The sequence below is a fragment of the Elephas maximus genome, chromosome 7 (genome assembly GCF_024166365.1).
Source record: "Elephas maximus indicus isolate mEleMax1 chromosome 7, mEleMax1 primary haplotype, whole genome shotgun sequence".
Lineage (NCBI taxonomy): Eukaryota > Metazoa > Chordata > Mammalia > Proboscidea > Elephantidae > Elephas > Elephas maximus.
In genome coordinates, this window is record NC_064825.1 from 5,495,336 (window position 1) to 5,510,917 (window position 15,582).

Consider the following 15,582-nt stretch of genomic DNA (forward strand, 5'->3'; position numbering starts at 1 on the left):
CTAGCCTAACCCTATACCTAACCCGAACTCCAGCCCTAACCCTAACTGTAACAACGTAAAACAGCAGCTTAACTGTAAACCTAACACTAAACCTCACACAAACCCCTAACCCTTTCCCTAACCCTAACCATATCCCTCATCCTAGCCCTAACCCTAACCTAAACCTAACCCTTACTCTAACCCTAATCTTAACCCTAACCTTCTCTCTGCCCTACCCTAACCCTAACTCTAACAATAACTCTAAACCTGCCCTAACCGTAACCCTGAACCCTAGCAGTAACTCTAACTCTAAACCTAACCCTAACCTGGCCCTACCCTTTAGCGTAAACCTAGCCTTAAACCTAGCCTTACATCTACCCGAACCCTAACCCTATTCCTAACCCTAACACTAACCTTAACCCTACTCTAACCTTAAACCTAACCCTGACTATTAACTGAACTTCACCCTAACTCTAAGCCTAGCTCTAACTCTAACCGTAACCATAACAATTACCTTAAACCCTCACCTTAACTGTAAACCTAAGCCTAACCCTCACCCTAACCCTTAACCGTATCCCCAACCCTAAACCTAATGCTATCCCAAACCTTATCCCTAACCCTAACCCTAATACGAACAATAACCCTAACCTAACCCTAATATTAACCCTAAACTTAACCCTACCCGAACCATAAACCTAACCCTAACACCCTAAACCTAACGTCTAACACCATCTCTAATCCTAACCCTTATCATAACCATCACCCTTAACCGAAACTTCACACTAACACTAAACCTAACCTCATGCTAACCCTAAACATAACCCCTAACCCTAACCCGAACCCTAAACCTAACCTTAACACTAACCTGAACACAAACCCAAACTCTAGCCCTAACTCTAAAAATAACCCTCACCCTATCCTAAACTTCATCCAAACCCTAACCCGAACATTAACCCTAAACCTAAACCTAACCTAAACCCTAACATTGAACCAATCTCTATCAATAACGCTAGTCCATTTGTAAGCCTAGACCGAACACTTATAATAACCCTGATCCTAACACTAAACTTAATCCTAATCCTAAACCTAGACCTAATCCTAATCCTAACCCTAGACCTAATCCTAACCCTAACCTTAACTCTAACCTTGACCCTAAATGGAACACGAACTCTAACCCTCGACTTGGACCTAAATCTAAATCTTACCCTACACCTAACCTTAAACTTAAACCTAACCTTAACCCTAAACCTAAGCCTGACTCTCAACTGAACCCTAACCCCTAACCTAATCTTCTCCCTTAACATAAACTTCACCCTAACCCTAACCCTAAAACTAAACATAACACTAAATCTCACCCTAACCCTTACCCTAACCCTAATCCTAACCAAAACACTAACACTAATCCTAAACTTAACTCTAACCCTGACCCTAACTCTAACTCTAGCCTAATCCTAACCCTAGAACTGACCCTACACACTCAGCTTAAATGGAAACCTAGCAGTAACCTTCACCGGAATATCTAAACCTAATCCCAACCTTTAACCTAACCCTATTTTTTTATCTCTAACCTTAACATAGCCCTAAACTTAACCATGACTTAAACCTAACACTAACCCTAACACTAACTCTAAACCTAACCTTAACCCTCAACTTAATCCTAACCTTATCCCTAACCCTAACCCCTAACGCTAACCCTAAGCTCAAACCTCACCCTTAACTTAAACTTCACCCTAACCCTAACCCTAAAGCGAACACTAACCCGAACCGTAAACCGAACCCTAAACCTGACCCTAACATTAACACAAACAGCTAACCCTAACACTAAGCCTAACCCTAAACTTAACCCTAACCTTAACACAAACACCAAACCCTAACGCTAACCCTCATCCTTCACCTAAACTTCACCCTAAACAGAAGCCTAACCCTAACCCTAAAACTAAACCTAACCCTAAACTATTCCCTAACTCTAGCCTAACCCTAAACCTAACCCGAACTCCAGCCCTAACCCTAACTGTAACACCGTAAAACATCAGCTTATCTGTAAACCTAACACTAAACCTCACACAAACCCCTAACCCTTTCCCTAACCCTAACCATATCCCTCATCCTAGCCCTAACCCTGACCTAAACCTAACCCTTACTCTAACCCTAAACTTAACCCTAACCTTCTCTCTGCCCTACCCTAACCCGAACTCTAACAATAACTCTAAACCTGCCCTAACCGTAACCCTGAACCCTAGCACTAACTCTAACTCTAAACCTAACCCTAACCTGGCCCTACCCTTAGCGTAAACATAGCCTTAAACCTAGCCTTACATCTACCCGAACCCTAACCCTATTCCTAACCCTAACACTAACCTTAACCCTACTCTAACCTTAAACCTAACCCTGACTATTAACTGAACTTCACCCTAACTCTAAGCCTAACTCTAACTCTAACCGTAACCATAACAATTACCTTAAACCCTCACCTTAACTGTAAACCTAAGCCTAACCCTCACCCTAACCCTTAACCGTATCCCCAACCCTAAACCTAATGCTATCCCAAACCTTATCCCTAACCCTAACCCTAATACGAACAATAACCCTAACCTAACCCTAATAGTAACTCTAAACTTAACACTACCCGAACCATAAACCTAACCCTAACACCCTAAACCTAACGTCTAACACCATCTCTAATCCTAACCCTTATCATAACCATCACCCTTAACCGAAACTTCACACTAACACTAAATCTAACCTCATGCTAACCCTAAACATAACCCCTAACCCTAACCCGAACCCTAAACCTAACCTTAAAACTAACCTGAACACAAACCCAAACTCTAGCCCTAACTCTAAAAATAACCCTCACCCTATCCTAAACTTCATCCAAACCCTAACCCTAACTTTAACCCTAAACCTAAGCCTAACCTAAACCCTAACCTTGAACCAATCTCTATCAATAACGCTAGTCCATTTGTAAGCCTAGACCGAACACTTATAATAACCCTGAACCTAACACTAAACTTAATCCTAATCCTAAACCTAGACCTAATCCTAATCCTAACCCTAGACCTAATCCTAACCCTAACCTTAACTCTAACCTTGACCCTAAATAGAACACTAACTCTAACCCTCGACTTGGACCTAAATCTAAATCTTACCCTACACCTAACCCTAAACTTAAACCTAACCCTAACCCTAAACCTAAGCCTGACTCTCAACTGAACCCTAACCCCTAACCTAATCTTCTCCCTTAACATAAACTTCACCCTAACCCTAACCCTAAAACTAAACATAACACTAAATCTCACCCTAACCCTTACCCTAACCCTAATCCTAACCAAAACACTAACACTAATCCTAAACTTAACTCTAACCCTGACCCTAACTCTAACTCTAGCCTAATCCTATCCCTAGAACTGACCCTACACATTCAGCTTAAATGGAAACCTAGCAGTAACCTTCACAGGAATATCTAAACCTAACCCCAACCTTTAACCTAACCCTATTTTTTTTATCTCTAACCTTAACATAGCCCTAAACTTAACCATGACTTAAACCTAACACTAACCCTAACACTAACTCTAAACCTAACCTTAACCCTCAACTTAATCCTAACCTTATCCCTAACCCTAACCCCTAACGCTAACCCTAAGCTCAAACCTCACCCTTAACTTAAACTTCACCCTAACCCTAACCCTAAAGCGAACACTAACCCGAACCGTAAACCGAACCCTAAACCTGACCCTAACATTAACACAGACAGCTAACCCTAACACTAAGCCTAACCCTAAACTTATCCCTAACATTAACACAAACACCAAACCCTAACGCTAACCCTCATTCTTAACCTAAACTTCACCCTAAACATAAGCCTAACCCTAACACTAAAACTAAACCTAACCCTAAACTATTCCCTAACTCTAGCCTAACCCTAAACCTAACCCTAACTCCAGCCCTAACCCTAACTGTAACACCGTAAAACATCAGCTTAACTGTAAACCTAACACTAAACCTCACACAAACCCCTAACCCTTTCCCTAACCCTAACCATATCCCTCATCCTAGCCCTAACCCTGACCTAAACCTAACCCTTACTCTAACCCTAAACTTAACCCTAACCTTCTCTCTGCCCTACCCTAACCCTAACTCTAACAATAACTCTAAACCTGCCCTAACCGTAACCCTGAACCCTAGCACTAACTCTAACTCTAAACCTAACCCTAACCTGGCCCTACCCTTTAGCGTAAACCTAGCCTTAAACCTAGCCTTACATCTACCCGAACCCTAACCCTATTCCGAACCCTAACACTAACCTTAACCCTACTCTAACCTTAAACCTAACCCTGACTATTAACTGAACTTCACCCTAACTCTAAGCCTAACTCTAACTCTAACCATAACCATAACAATTACCTTAAACCCTCACCTTAACTGTAAACCTAAGCCTAACCCTCACCCTAACCCTTAACCGTATCCCCAACCCTAAACCTAATGCTATCCCTAATCCTAACCCTAATACGAACAATAACCCTAACCTAACCCTAATATTAACCCTAAACTTAACCCTACCCGAACCATAAACCTAACCCTAACACCCTAAACCTAACGTCTAACACCATCTCTAATCCTAACCCTTATCATAACCATCACCCTTAACCGAAACTTCACACTAACACTAAACCTAACCTCATGCTAACCCTAAACATAACCCCTAACCCTAACCCGAACCCTAAACCTAACCTTAACACTAACCTGAACACAAACCCAAACTCTAGCCCTAACTCTAAAAATAACCCTCACCCTATCCTAAACTTCATCCAAACCCTAACCCTAACTTTAACCCTAAACCTAAACCTAACCTAAACCCTAACCTTGAACCAATCTCTATCAATAACGCTAGTCCATTTGTAAGCCTAGACCGAACACTTATAATAACCCTGATCCTAACACTAAACTTAATCCTAATCCTAAACCTAGACCTAATCCTAATCCTAACCCTAGACCTAATCCTAACCCTAACCTTAACTCTAACCTTGACCCTAAATAGAACACTAACTCTAACCCTCGACTTGGACCTAAATCTAAATCTTACCCTACACCTAACCCTAAACTTAAACCTAACCCTAACCCTAAACCTAAGCCTGACTCTCAACTGAACCCTAACCCCTAACCTAATCTTCTCCCTTAACATAAACTTCACCCTAACCCTAACCCTAAAACTAAACATAACACTAAATCTCACCCTAACCCTTACCCTAACCCTAATCCTAACCAAAACACTAACACTAATCCTAAACTTAACTCTAATCCTGACCCTAACTCTAACTCTAGCCTAATCCTAACCCTAGAACTGACCCTACACACTCAGCTTAAATGGAAACCTAGCAGTAACCTTCACCGGAATATCTAAACCTAACCCCAACCTTTAACCTAACCCTATTTTTTTTATCTCTAACCTTAACATAGCCCTAAACTTAACCATGACTTAAACCTAACACTAACCCTAACACTAACTCTAAACCTAACCTTAACCCTCAACTTAATCCTAACCTTATCCCTAACCCTAACCCCTAACGCTAACCCTAAGCTCAAACTCACCCTTAACTTAAACTTCACCCTAACCCTAACCCTAAAGCGAACACTAACCCGAACCGTAAACCGAACCCTAAACCTGACCCTAACATTAACACAAACAGCTAACCCTAACACTAAGCCTAACCCTAACACTAACCCTAACCCTAAACTTAACCCTAACCTTAACACAAACACCAAACCCTAACGCTAACCCTCATCCTTCACCTAAACTTCACCCTAAACAGAAGCCTAACCCTAACCCTAAAACTAAACCTAACCCTAAACTATTCCCTAACTCTAGCCTAACCCTAAACCTAACCCGAACTCCAGCCCTAACCCTAACTGTAACACCGTAAAACATCAGCTTATCTGTAAACCTAACACTAAACCTCACACAAACCCCTAACCCTTTCCCTAACCCTAACCCTATCCCTCATGCTAGCCCTAACCCTGACCTAAACCTAACCCTTACTCTAACCCTAAACTTAACCCTAACCTTCTCTCTGCCCTACCCTAACCCTAACTCTAACAATAACTCTAAACCTGCCCTAACCGTAACCCTGAACCCTAGCACTAACTCTAACTCTAAACCTAACCCTAACCTAGCCCTACACTTTAGCGTAAACCTAGCCTGAAACCTAGCCTTACATCTACCCGAACCCTAACCCTATTCCTAACCCTAACACTAACCTTAACCCTACTCTAACCTTAAACCTAACCCTGACTATTAACTGAACTTCACCCTAACTCTAAGCCTACCTCTAACTCTAACCGTAACCATAACAATTACCTTAAACCCTCACCTTAACTGTAAACCTAAGCCTAACCCTCACCCTAACCCTTAACCGTATCCCCAACCCTAAACCTAATGCTATCCCAAACCTTATCCCTAACCCTAACCCTAATACGAACAATAACCCTAACCTAACCCTAATATTAACTCTAAACTTAACCCTACCCGAACCATAAACCTAACCCTGACACCCTAAACCTAACGTCTAACACCATCTCTAATCCTAACCCTTATCATAACCATCACCCTTAACCGAAACTTCACACTAACACTAAACCTAACCTCATGCTAACCCTAAACATAACCCCTAACCCTAACCCGAACCCTAAACCTAACCTTAAAACTAACCTGAACACAAACCCAAACTCTAGCCCTAACTCTAAAAATAACCCTCACCCTATCCTAAACTTCATCCAAACCCTAACCCTAACTTTAACCCTAAACCTAAACCTAACCTAAACCCTAACCTTGAACCAATCTCTATCAATAACGCTAGTCCATTTGTAAGCCTAGACCGAACACTTATAATAACCCTGAACCTAACACTAAACTCAATCCTAATCCTAAACCTAGACCTAATCCTAATCCTAACCCTAGACCTAATCCTAACCCTAACCTTAACTCTAACCTTGACCCTAAATAGAACACTAACTCTAACCCTCGACTTGGACCTAAATCTAAATCTTACCCTACACCTAACCCTAAACTTAAACCTAACCCTAACCCTAAACCTAAGCCTGACTCTCAACTGAACCCTAACCCCTAACCTAATCTTCTCCCTTAACATAAACTTCACCCTAACCCTAACCCTAAAACTAAACATAACACTAAATCTCACCCTAACCCTTACCCTAACCCTAATCCTAACCAAAACACTAACACTAATCCTAAACTTAACTCTAACCCTGACCCTAACTCTAACTCTAGCCTAATCCTATCCCTAGAACTGACCCTACACATTCAGCTTAAATGGAAACCTAGCAGTAACCTTCACAGGAATATCTAAACCTAACCCCAACCTTTAACCTAACCCTATTTTTTTTATCTCTAACCTTAACATAGCCCTAAACTTAACCATGACTTAAACCTAACACTAACCCTAACACTAACTCTAAACCTAACCTTAACCCTCAACTTAATCCTAACCTTATCCCTAACCCTAACCCCTAACGCTAACCCTAAGCTCAAACCTCACCCTTAACTTAAACTTCACCCTAACCCTAACCCTAAAGCGAACACTAACCCGAACCGTAAACCGAACCCTAAACCTGACCCTAACATTAACACAGACAGCTAACCCTAACACTAAGCCTAACCCTAAACTTATCCCTAACATTAACACAAACACCAAACCCTAACGCTAACCCTCATCCTTCACCTAAACTTCACCCTAAACAGAAGCCTAACCCTAACCCTAAAACTAAACCTAACCCTAAACTATTCCCTAACTCTAGCCTAACCCTAAACCTAACCCTAACTCCAGCCCTAACCCTAACTGTAACACCGTAAAACATCAGCTTAACTGTAAACCTAACACTAAACCTCACACAAACCCCTAACCCTTTCCCTAACCCTAACCATATCCCTCATCCTAGCCCTAACCCTGACCTAAACCTAACCCTTACTCTAACCCTAAACTTAACCCTAACCTTCTCTCTGCCCTACCCTAACCCTAACTCTAACAATAACTCTAAACCTGCCCTAACTGTAACCCTGAACCCTAGCACTAACTCTAACTCTAAACCTAACCCTAACCTGGCCCTACCCTTTAGCGTAAACCTAGCCTTAAACCTAGCCTTACATCTACCCGAACCCTAACCCTATTCCTAACCCTAACACTAACCTTAACCCTACTCTAACCTTAAACCTAACCCTGACTATTAACTGAACTTCACCCTAACTCTAAGCCTAACTCTAACTCTAACCATAACCATAACAATTACGTTAAACCCTCACCTTAACTGTAAACCTAAGCCTAACCCTCACCCTAACCCTTAACCGTATCCCCAACCCTAAACCTAATGCTATCCCTAATCCTAACCCTAATACGAACAATAACCCTAACCTAACCCTAATATTAACCCTAAACTTAACCCTACCCGAACCATAAACCTAACCCTAACACCCTAAACCTAACGTCTAACACCATCTCTAATCCTAACCCTTATCATAACCATCACCCTTAACCGAAACTTCACACTAACACTAAACCTAACCTCATGCTAACCCTAAACATAACCCCTAACCCTAACCCGAACCCTAAACCTAACCTTAACACTAACCTGAACACAAACCCAAACTCTAGCCCTAACTCTAAAAATAACCCTCACCCTATCCTAAACTTCATCCAAACCCTAACCCTAACTTTAACCCTAAACCTAAACCTAACCTAAACCCTAACCTTGAACCAATCTCTATCAATAACGCTAGTCCATTTGTAAGCCTAGACCGAACACTTATAATAACCCTGATCCTAACACTAAACTTAATCCTAATCCTAAACCTAGACCTAATCCTAATCCTAACCCTAGACCTAATCCTAACCCTAACCTTAACTCTAACCTTGACCCTAAATAGAACACTAACTCTAACCCTCGACTTGGACCTAAATCTAAATCTTACCCTACACCTAACCCTAAACTTAAACCTAACCCTAACCCTAAACCTAAGCCTGACTCTCAACTGAACCCTAACCCCTAACCTAATCTTCTCCCTTAACATAAACTTCACCCTAACCCTAACCCTAAAACTAAACATAACACTAAATCTCACCCTAACCCTTACCCTAACCCTAATCCTAACCAAAACACTAACACTAATCCTAAACTTAACTCTAATCCTGACCCTAACTCTAACTCTAGCCTAATCCTAACCCTAGAACTGACCCTACACACTCAGCTTAAATGGAAACCTAGCAGTAACCTTCACCGGAATATCTAAACCTAATCCCAACCTTTAACCTAACCCTATTTTTTTTATCTCTAACCTTAACATAGCCCTAAACTTAACCATGACTTAAACCTAACACTAACCCTAACACTAACTCTAAACCTAACCTTAACCCTCAACTTAATCCTAACCTTATCCCTAACCCTAACCCCTAACGCTAACCCTAAGCTCAAACCTCACCCTTAACTTAAACTTCACCCTAACCCTAACCCTAAAGCGAACACTAACCCGAACCGTAAACCGAACCCTAAACCTGACCCTAACATTAACACAAACAGCTAACCCTAACACTAAGCCTAACCCTAAACTTAACCCTAACCTTAACACAAACACCAAACCCTAACGCTAACCCTCATCCTTCACCTAAACTTCACCCTAAACAGAAGCCTAACCCTAACCCTAAAACTAAACCTAACCCTAAACTATTCCCTAACTCTAGCCTAACCCTAAACCTAACCCGAACTCCAGCCCTAACCCTAACTGTAACACCGTAAAACATCAGCTTATCTGTAAACCTAACACTAAACCTCACACAAACCCCTAACCCTTTCCCTAACCCTAACCATATCCCTCATCCTAGCCCTAACCCTGACCTAAACCTAACCCTTACTCTAACCCTAAACTTAACCCTAACCTTCTCTCTGCCCTACCCTAACCCGAACTCTAACAATAACTCTAAACCTGCCCTAACCGTAACCCTGAACCCTAGCACTAACTCTAACTCTAAACCTAACCCTAACCTGGCCCTACCCTTAGCGTAAACATAGCCTTAAACCTAGCCTTACATCTACCCGAACCCTAACCCTATTCCTAACCCTAACACTAACCTTAACCCTACTCTAACCTTAAACCTAACCCTGACTATTAACTGAACTTCACCCTAACTCTAAGCCTAACTCTAACTCTAACCGTAACCATAACAATTACCTTAAACCCTCACCTTAACTGTAAACCTAAGCCTAACCCTCACCCTAACCCTTAACCTTATCCCCAACCCTAAACCTAATGCTATCCCAAACCTTATCCCTAACCCTAACCCTAATACGAACCATAACCCTAACCTAACCCTAATATTAACCCTAAACTTAACCCTACCCGAACCATAAACCTAACCCTAACACCCTAAACCTAACGTCTAACACCATCTCTCATCCTAACCCTTATCATAACCATCACCCTTAACCGAAACTTCACACTAACACTAAACCTAACCTCATGCTAACCCTAAACATAACCCCTAACCCTAACCCGAACCCTAAACCTAACCTTAACACTAACCTGAACACAAACCCAAACTCTAGCCCCAACTCTAAAAATAACCCTCACCCTATCCTAAACTTCATCCAAACCCTAACCCGAACTTTAACCCTAAACCTAAACCTAACCTAAACCCTAACATTGAACCAATCTCTATCAATAACGCTAGTCCATTTGTAAGCCTAGACCGAACACTTATAATAACCCTGAACCTAACACTAAACTTAATCCTAATCCTAAACCTAGACCTAAGCCTAATCCTAACCCTAGACCTAATCCTAACCCTAACCTTAACTCTAACCTTGACCCTAAATAGAACACTAACTCTAACCCTCGACTTGGACCTAAATCTAAATCTTACCCTACACCTAACCCTAAACTTAAACCTAACCCTAACCCTAAACCTAAGCCTGACTCTCAACTGAACCCTAACCCCTAACCTAATCTTCTCCCTTAACATAAACTTCACCCGAACCCTAACCCTAAAACTAAACATAACACTAAATCTCACCCTAACCCTTACCCTAACCCTAATCCTAACCAAAACACTAACACTAATCCTAAACTTAACTCTAACCCTGACCATAACTCTAACTCTAGCCTAATCCTAACCCTAGAACTGACCCTACACACTCAGCTAAAATGGAAACCTAGCAGTAATCTTCACCGGAATATCTAAACCTAATCCCAAACTTTAACCTAACCCTATTTTTTTTATCTCTAACCTTAACATAGCCCTAAACTTAACCATGACTTAAACCTAACACTAACCCTAACACTAACTCTAAACCTAACCTTAACCCTCAACTTAATCCTAACCTTATCCCTAACCCTAACCCCTAACGCTAACCCTAAGCTCAAACTCACCCTTAACTTAAACTTCACCCTAACCCTAACCCTAAAGCGAACACTAACCCGAACCGTAAACCGAACCCTAAACCTGACCCTAACATTAACACAAACAGCTAACCCTAACACTAAGCCTAACCCTAAACTTAACCCTAACCTTAACACAAACACCAAACCCTAACGCTAACCCTCATCCTTCACCTAAACTTCACCCTAAACATAAGCCTAACCCTAACCCTAAAACTAAACCTAACCCTAAACTATTCCCTAACTCTAACCTAACCCTAAACCTAACCCGAACTCCAGCCCTAACCCTAACTGTAACACCGTAAAACATCAGCTTAACTGTAAACCTAACACGAAACCTCACACAAACCCCTAACCCTTTCCCTAACCCTAACCCTATCCCTCATGCTAGCCCTAACCCTGACCTAAACCTAACCCTTACTCTAACCCTAAACTTAACCCTAACCTTCTCTCTGCCCTACCCTAACCCTAACTCTAACAATAACTCTAAACCTGCCCTAACCGTAACCCTGAACCCTAGCACTAACTCTAACTCTAAACCTAACCCTAACCTAGCCCTACCCTATAGCGTAAACGTAGCCTGAAACCTAGCCTTACATCTACCCGAACCCTAACCCTATTCCTAACCCTAACACTAACCTTCACCCTACTCTAACCTTAAACCTAACCCTGACTATTAACTGAACTTCACCCTAACTTTAAGCCTAACTCTAACTCTAACCGTAACCATAACAATTACCTTAAACCCTCACCTTAACTGTAAACCTAAGCCTAACCCTCACCCTAACCCTTAACCGTATCCCCAACCCTAAACCTAATGCTATCCCAAACCTTATCCCTAACCCTAACCCTAATACGAACAATAACCCTAACCTAACCCTAATAGTAACTCTAAACTTAACACTACCCGAACCATAAACCTAACCCTAACACCCTAAACCTAACGTCTAACACCATCTCTAATCCTAACCCTTATCATAACCATCACCCTTAACCGAAACTTCACACTAACACTAAATCTAACCTCATGCTAACCCTAAACATAACCCCTAACCCTAACCCGAACCCTAAACCTAACCTTAAAACTAACCTGAACACAAACCCAAACTCTAGCCCTAACTCTAAAAATAACCCTCACCCTATCCTAAACTTCATCCAAACCCTAACCCTAACTTTAACCCTAAACCTAAGCCTAACCTAAACCCTAACCTTGAACCAATCTCTATCAATAACGCTAGTCCATTTGTAAGCCTAGACCGAACACTTATAATAACCCTGAACCTAACACTAAACTTAATCCTAATCCTAAACCTAGACCTAATCCTAATCCTAACCCTAGACCTAATCCTAACCCTAACCTTAACTCTAACCTTGACCCTAAATAGAACACTAACTCTAACCCTCGACTTGGACCTAAATCTAAATCTTACCCTACACCTAACCCTAAACTTAAACCTAACCCTAACCCTAAACCTAAGCCTGACTCTCAACTGAACCCTAACCCCTAACCTAATCTTCTCCCTTAACATAAACTTCACCCTAACCCTAACCCTAAAACTAAACATAACACTAAATCTCACCCTAACCCTTACCCTAACCCTAATCCTAACCAAAACACTAACACTAATCCTAAACTTAACTCTAACCCTGACCCTAACTCTAACTCTAGCCTAATCCTATCCCTAGAACTGACCCTACACATTCAGCTTAAATGGAAACCTAGCAGTAACCTTCACAGGAATATCTAAACCTAACCCCAACCTTTAACCTAACCCTATTTTTTTTATCTCTAACCTTAACATAGCCCTAAACTTAACCATGACTTAAACCTAACACTAACCCTAACACTAACTCTAAACCTAACCTTAACCCTCAACTTAATCCTAACCTTATCCCTAACCCTAACCCCTAACGCTAACCCTAAGCTCAAACCTCACCCTTAACTTAAACTTCACCCTAACCCTAACCCTAAAGCGAACACTAACCCGAACCGTAAACCGAACCCTAAACCTGACCCTAACATTAACACAGACAGCTAACCCTAACACTAAGCCTAACCCTAAACTTATCCCTAACATTAACACAAACACCAAACCCTAACGCTAACCCTCATTCTTAACCTAAACTTCACCCTAAACATAAGCCTAACCCTAACACTAAAACTAAACCTAACCCTAAACTATTCCCTAACTCTAGCCTAACCCTAAACCTAACCCTAACTCCAGCCCTAACCCTAACTGTAACACCGTAAAACATCAGCTTAACTGTAAACCTAACACTAAACCTCACACAAACCCCTAACCCTTTCCCTAACCCTAACCATATCCCTCATCCTAGCCCTAACCCTGACCTAAACCTAACCCTTACTCTAACCCTAAACTTAACCCTAACCTTCTCTCTGCCCTACCCTAACCCTAACTCTAACAATAACTCTAAACCTGCCCTAACCGTAACCCTGAACCCTAGCACTAACTCTAACTCTAAACCTAACCCTAACCTGGCCCTACCCTTTAGCGTAAACCTAGCCTTAAACCTAGCCTTACATCTACCCGAACCCTAACCCTATTCCGAACCCTAACACTAACCTTAACCCTACTCTAACCTTAAACCTAACCCTGACTATTAACTGAACTTCACCCTAACTCTAAGCCTAACTCTAACTCTAACCATAACCATAACAATTACCTTAAACCCTCACCTTAACTGTAAACCTAAGCCTAACCCTCACCCTAACCCTTAACCGTATCCCCAACCCTAAACCTAATGCTATCCCTAATCCTAACCCTAATACGAACAATAACCCTAACCTAACCCTAATATTAACCCTAAACTTAACCCTACCCGAACCATAAACCTAACCCTAACACCCTAAACCTAACGTCTAACACCATCTCTAATCCTAACCCTTATCATAACCATCACCCTTAACCGAAACTTCACACTAACACTAAACCTAACCTCATGCTAACCCTAAACATAACCCCTAACCCTAACCCGAACCCTAAACCTAACCTTAACACTAACCTGAACACAAACCCAAACTCTAGCCCTAACTCTAAAAATAACCCTCACCCTATCCTAAACTTCATCCAAACCCTAACCCTAACTTTAACCCTAAACCTAAACCTAACCTAAACCCTAACCTTGAACCAATCTCTATCAATAACGCTAGTCCATTTGTAAGCCTAGACCGAACACTTATAATAACCCTGATCCTAACACTAAACTTAATCCTAATCCTAAACCTAGACCTAATCCTAATCCTAACCCTAGACCTAATCCTAACCCTAACCTTAACTCTAACCTTGACCCTAAATAGAACACTAACTCTAACCCTCGACTTGGACCTAAATCTAAATCTTACCCTACACCTAACCCTAAACTTAAACCTAACCCTAACCCTAAACCTAAGCCTGACTCTCAACTGAACCCTAACCCCTAACCTAATCTTCTCCCTTAACATAAACTTCACCCTAACCCTAACCCTAAAACTAAACATAACACTAAATCTCACCCTAACCCTTACCCTAACCCTAATCCTAACCAAAACACTAACACTAATCCTAAACTTAACTCTAATCCTGACCCTAACTCTAACTCTAGCCTAATCCTAACCCTAGAACTGACCCTACACACTCAGCTTAAATGGAAACCTAGCAGTAACCTTCACCGGAATATCTAAACCTAACCCCAACCTTTAACCTAACCCTATTTTTTTTATCTCTAACCTTAACATAGCCCTAAACTTAACCATGACTTAAACCTAACACTAACCCTAACACTAACTCTAAACCTAACCTTAACCCTCAACTTAATCCTAACCTTATCCCTAACCCTAACCCCTAACGCTAACCCTAAGCTCAAACTCACCCTTAACTTAAACTTCACCCTAACCCTAACCCTAAAGCGAACACTAACCCGAACCGTAAACCGAACCCTAAACCTGACCCTAACATTAACACAAACAGCTAACCCTAACACTAAGCCTAACCCTAACACTAACCCTAACCCTAAACTTAACCCTAACCTTAACACAAACACCAAACCCTAACGCTAACCCTCATCCTTCACCTAAACTTCACCCTAAACAGAAGCCTAACCCTAACCCTAAAACTAAACCTAACCCTAAACTATTCCCTAACTCTAGCCTAACCCTAAACCTA